At 41.8% G+C, this 5,711-nt stretch overlaps 1 pseudogene; it reads right to left on the bottom strand.

The window, feature by feature from the left end:
- Window positions 1-961: 961 nt before the first annotated feature.
- Window positions 962-5,411, bottom strand: LOC117850639 (disease resistance protein RGA5-like; annotated as a pseudogene).
- Window positions 5,412-5,711: the final 300 nt, after the last annotated feature.

Genomic DNA, 5,711 nt, shown 5'->3' with positions numbered 1-5,711 from the left:
AATCAATAGTTATGTACTACAAATGCTAATGACCGTCCGGTTTGAGGTGGTATTTGAAATTGAAAAATTATGGGGGTGGCCTTGCTCAGGAGAAACACGGTGGCCACATCGGATCGGCTTCAGTTCATATAACTTGCATGAAAATTTTGTAACAGGTTGAACACTGCAAGGATGTGCGATTGTCGCGGAGATCGACGATCTCTTTTTCTAAACAGAACAACCACGAATCACCAGGTAGCCATTGTGTGAATCAAGTGCACATGTGAGGGTCACTTTTACCTGTAGTAAAATATCTACTGCATCTGCATGGACCAAACTGAAGCATATCTACTTTAGCTTCAAAAAAATGAAATGTCACTGCGTAAGTGACAGATTACCTTATGTTGGTTCATGATCAAAAGCCCTAATGAACAATAAAATATTTCTTATCCTCACTGGTTGGACTGCATGTCATCTAAAAGACCAAAACATTATTAGGTCTGTATGCAAAGTCAGCATCACTTGAATAGGTAATTCACCAATAAACTGTTGCTACTTCAACCTTATAGAGCTGCAGCTTCCTTGTTCGAGTCATTTGCCAAAACATTTGCAAATCTTCTAGCTTGCTGTCATTGTGGCTAAAGTTGACAAATCACTGCCTAAAATATGTTTTAGCAGTTCTGCAAGGTATATAAGTAACACGAGGGGGATACAAACTTTCAACATACTGTACAGTTAACAAGGGGTCTTGATGTACACGAGGGGAATAAGGGGTCTTGATGTAGTCAGACCACGGGAATTGATCACGGGGCGTCAGGCAGCTTGCAACTGCCTATCTGCCGACCTGCCGTCACCAGGCTACACATACACCTGCAGGATCAGAGTGACCAATGACTCCTGACTACTATCAGAATGTCCATCAGATTTCACAAAGCAGCTTTCCTCTTCTGTGGCTGAGAAAGATTTTCATTAGTGGGAATAGTGGCACATATAAACCATTTGCATTTGAATTACTACATAAATCCTTGTCCAAAAGCCTTGAACGGTAGGAATTCAACATAGTTGGGAAACAAAAATAGAGAGAACATCGAAGAACATTATCGTTGCTGAAGGATTGCTCCAATGATACAGAAGAAATTAAAATACACAAAGCATCAAGCATAACAAAACTGAATACTGTTATAGAAGCCTACAACCTCTGTGACACCGTTCCCATGTCAATGTCGTATGGCCAGCTTTGAACTGGTTTTTTAATGTTGCCCAATATAACCGATGCAACATCAAAGAAAGTCTCTTTGTCTTGGAGAAGCTAATATGGTTACGGATGAGTCCACCATATTCAGTGAATACGAGTAAAAGTGTTATTGAAGCAAGATTGCAAGAAGCGCCCTTCAATTTAGAGCTAACGGTGATCTCGTTTTACAAATGAGCAGCTTGAGTTCTTCTGCCTGTATGGAAAACAAGAAACAACACATCAGTTGCCTACTTGCGTGCCACCATGGGCTCATGGCAGTAATGGCATAGGGCATGAGTCGACAGTGATGAAGGAAGTTCAGAAATGCCAGAGAACAAATCAGTACCTTGCAAACTCCGGTACATTCCGCTACGGATCCTCCTCGAGAACCTCAGCCATTCCGTGTCCTGACCTGTCCTCTCCCTCGTCCTTATCCTCTATCGTGGTGCCTTCAACCTTTAGATCAAGTGTGGGCTGTCCAGGGTGGATGCTGACTGCATTCCTGATAGCAGCTTCTGCAGCCTCCACCCTGCTCCTGGTGACATTATTAGGCAAGATTCTGACACCGATGTGCTCCAGGCTTGCAAGCTGCTCGAAGCTGAACTCAAACCCCATCTTGGACTCTGTTTCCATCGCTACAAACACAAGATCTAAATATAACCTTCGGAGCTCTGGCATCGCTTCCACTAAAAATAACATCTCCAGGCCATCTTGAGCATGATGAATCCAGAATCTAAACTCCTTGAGGCACCGGAATTGTTGACTTCTTATGGTAAGCCGTTCATCAGGGGCATGCGCTGCGGATAAATCTGCGGAGAGCAGAGTAGGTATGGCCCCAAGGATGCAGAGATCTTCCTGTTTGATCCTTTCAATACATAGTCTAAGATAAGTGAGATTAACAAGAGACACAATCTGCTTTGGAAGGCGAGTGATACTAGGACCGTCTACGACAAGCTCCCGGAGACATGGAACAGTGCAGCACAATATATCCATCAGTTCTTCTTCCAGGATATCATATTTGGTAACACGTAGTGATTGAAGCCCATGTTTACCCATCGCAGCGAGAGATGACTTAAAAGCTTCCTCGTACTGTTCCGTATCACAACCAAGTTGCCATCTGTTAAGCATATCTATGCCAAGCCTCTTCAGATTGGTCAAGTGTCTAAGCGCTTCCACCAATTTTATGGAGTACTGATATATAGTCGTAAACTCCTGCAAGGCTTGTAGATCTCCAACCTCATCAGACAACTTTACAGTATTGGATACAAGAAGACGCACCAATTTTTGCAAACGGCCTATGGACGGTGGCAATTTTCTAATTCCACTCCCCCCTATATCCAGTGTCTGGAGATACCTCAGGTCTCCGATACCCTCTGGAAGCTCAGTAACTTCTCTACAAGCGATGCAAAAAAATGTTAGCCGGAAAAAGCTTCCTATATGTTTAACGTGTTGGTTACCAAGATGGCTGCTATAATAAAAAAAACCAGTACTCTCAAGGAATACAGCTCTTGCAGATGAGGGATTCCTTGCTCCTGCAATCCATAAAAGCTAATGGAACGAACCTGCGACCACTTATCCATAATCTCCTGTATTACTTCATCTCCCAAATGTTCAGATTGTACAGAGAGCCTACGAATCGTGTGACCACCTACTTTGTAGCTTTGGTCTTCCACTATGCTGGAAAAATTCCCATCTTTTGACAGTGACACGATGAGCTCAAGCATCATATCATGCACTCGACAAGCACATGCCCGGCCGTCATACTGGATGTATATTGGTTGGATCAAGCTTCTGTTTACAAGCTCATTGAAGTAATTCTCAGTGACTTGATCTGCTGATTGACCCTTCACTTTAGTGATGAATCCTTCGGCTACCCACCTCCATATTAGCTCTTCCGTGTAAATCTCGTAATCCTCTCGAAACATACTAAGATATAGCAAGCAAGTCTTTAGATGGTGTGGGAGGTCATAATAGCTAAGGAGAAGTATATCTCTCATTCCTTGGTGACTAAAAGCAGAACTGTACACTTGTTCCCATTGATCCCTGTTGGATTTCCCAGCAAGCAGGCTTGTTATAGTGATAATAGCTAATGGCAAACCATGGCACTTTTTAAGGATTCCATGAGACATTTCTTCAAAGTGAGGAGGGCACGCAGAGGCATCTCCAAAAACCCTCTTGAAAAATAGTTGATGTGTTGCTGGTCGCTTAGAGGTTTAATCTTGTGGACATATCCTGTTAAACTGGAGCAGCATGATTCAGCTACACTGTCAATTCTTGTGGTTGTAATTATTCTGCTGTTTAAATTGTTCTCAGGTAGAGCAGATTTAACAAGTTCCCAGGCTTGTGTGCTCCAAATATCATCAACAATGATGAAGTACCTATACATACATATTGGTAATAAATGTTAACACTAGATCATGTAGCTAGCCTTGTTACTTGTTTTGCCAAATGGTGCACAGTTAAAAATAAGCATATTCTTATTTCAAAAATAGATGTGCATCAGGTGCCATACTGCCTTACCCCAAAAACCATCAAGACCACCCACCTAACAACTTGATTTCAAAATTAAAACAGTTTAAAAGCATTCCATATAGTAACATCACACAAACAAGAGGGCAATTGGACCACTATCTTTCTACTTTCTGAAGGTTTACCCCAATGCTATTTTAGTCAATGTGTTTTATCAGTTTGAGATTAATTTTTATGTAGTAAATTAACACTAAAATTGCTCAAACTAAGAAATTATACTGTATGAAGTATGAACAAATTAAAAGAACATAAATATTTGTTACAAAGCATATCCTTAAACTGTACAACTGCTGAAGGATACTCATATTTTTGTATATATCTCACATAATGCCTCCTCAATTAATCCATGTTTGTATTTTCCAGGATGACCCATTACCCAAGTTCATCCAAAAGCAAATAAAACTGAACTGAACTCCGTAAGAGGTCAAGAATATATTATTTCAACCATCCTAAATATAATAAATATTATCGTAAAGAATTTTTTAGTAACTAAACATTAGCATATATATAAATAAAAATAGGGGAAATACAAAAAGAAACGATAAATATCATTTTTATTCGTACCTCTTATCTTGTAAGAATGCTCTAAGCTTGTCTATGAGTTGTCGCTCATCATCTGATGGATCAATACAACTCCCTAGTTCTTTGAGCATATCAGTTTATATCTTTGCTATGTTAGGATTTCGTGAAACTGGCACAAAACATGAGCAATCAAATTGACCTTTGATTTTCTGATAAACTTGGTTTACAAGAGTTGTCTTGCCAAGACCTCCAAACCCCACAAGGATACAACTTTGAGTTGCTTTCCATAGTCATCTTCTTTCATCAACTCGATGACCTGCTCCCTTGGACCATCAATCCCAACAAGTCTCTCTGCTTCCACAAAAAGTGCTGGCAGCTGAGGATCAATTTGAACGACCTGGCTAGCAGGTTCATCAAACCTGTATCTCTTGCGGCGATGTCCTTCTTCCTTAACACGAGTCTTGAGTTCTTCAATTAGATTAGCCATTTTGTGGCGTGACCATATATTCTTAATCTTACTTATTGTCTACTTGACAAGGTTGGCTTCAGTGCCATCTTTGCTCATCTTGTGCATGAAGAGGTCGATGCAGACCTTGTTCCTCCAGTCCTTCTCCTGCACATCCAACCTCTCCTCGTTGTTGCTCAGCTTCATAAGTAGGGTTTGCATACTGCTCAGCTCATCCTTTAGAAAGTTGATCTTGCTCTTCACACCATTCTGAAGGTTGTACTCCCCTTCTATCAACCGGGAGAGCTTGGGAATCAGGGTGCTTATCACACCCGTTGAAGCACTCACTATAGCACCAGCCATATGCTCTCTGTCTCTCCCTCCCTCTGTCGTGTGCCGTGTAGAAATGATTCTTCAGCTGTGGATGCAAAGACTCTGTGGGGATGCTTGCCGCCGTCAAATCTTGCTGCTCGTTGCCGGCTACCACCTCCAGATCCGGAGCTAGCCGAGGTTCACGTCATCTCCACCAGGGGCCGCCGCCGGAGTGGCGGCGGATCTGACCACCAGGAGTTCGTGGGAGATGCAGGGAACCGCTGAAACTCGATCCGGCAGGAGGCGCGTTGACCCGGGCTATGGGGAAGCGGAAGAGAGGAGAGGCTGATGGCTGGGAAGCGTCGTGCGAGCGACTTGCTACTGCACTGCGACGTCTCTGTCAGATTTTGTTTACTCCCGCGTCCAAAAAAATTACAACTCTCGCTTGCTGGGAAACTGGGGAAATCGATCGAGGTTTTCGAATTTGACCAATTTTATAAAAAAAAATAACATTCACGTCTCACGTAAAATTAGTACGAAAATATACATGATTAATATATTGATATTGATTTTGTTAGTAATATTTTGTATAAATTTGGTCAAATTTAAAATTAGTTTTTTCTTAGGAAGCAAGAGTTATATTTTTTTTGGAACGAAGGGAGCAGTCGATAACCATCTGCGTTGGCTCTG

Source organism: Setaria viridis, chromosome 3 (assembly GCF_005286985.2).
Source record: "Setaria viridis chromosome 3, Setaria_viridis_v4.0, whole genome shotgun sequence".
Lineage (NCBI taxonomy): Eukaryota > Viridiplantae > Streptophyta > Magnoliopsida > Poales > Poaceae > Setaria > Setaria viridis.
The sequence above is the reverse complement of the archived record's forward strand: the minus strand, read 5'-3'. Positions and strand labels throughout refer to the sequence as shown.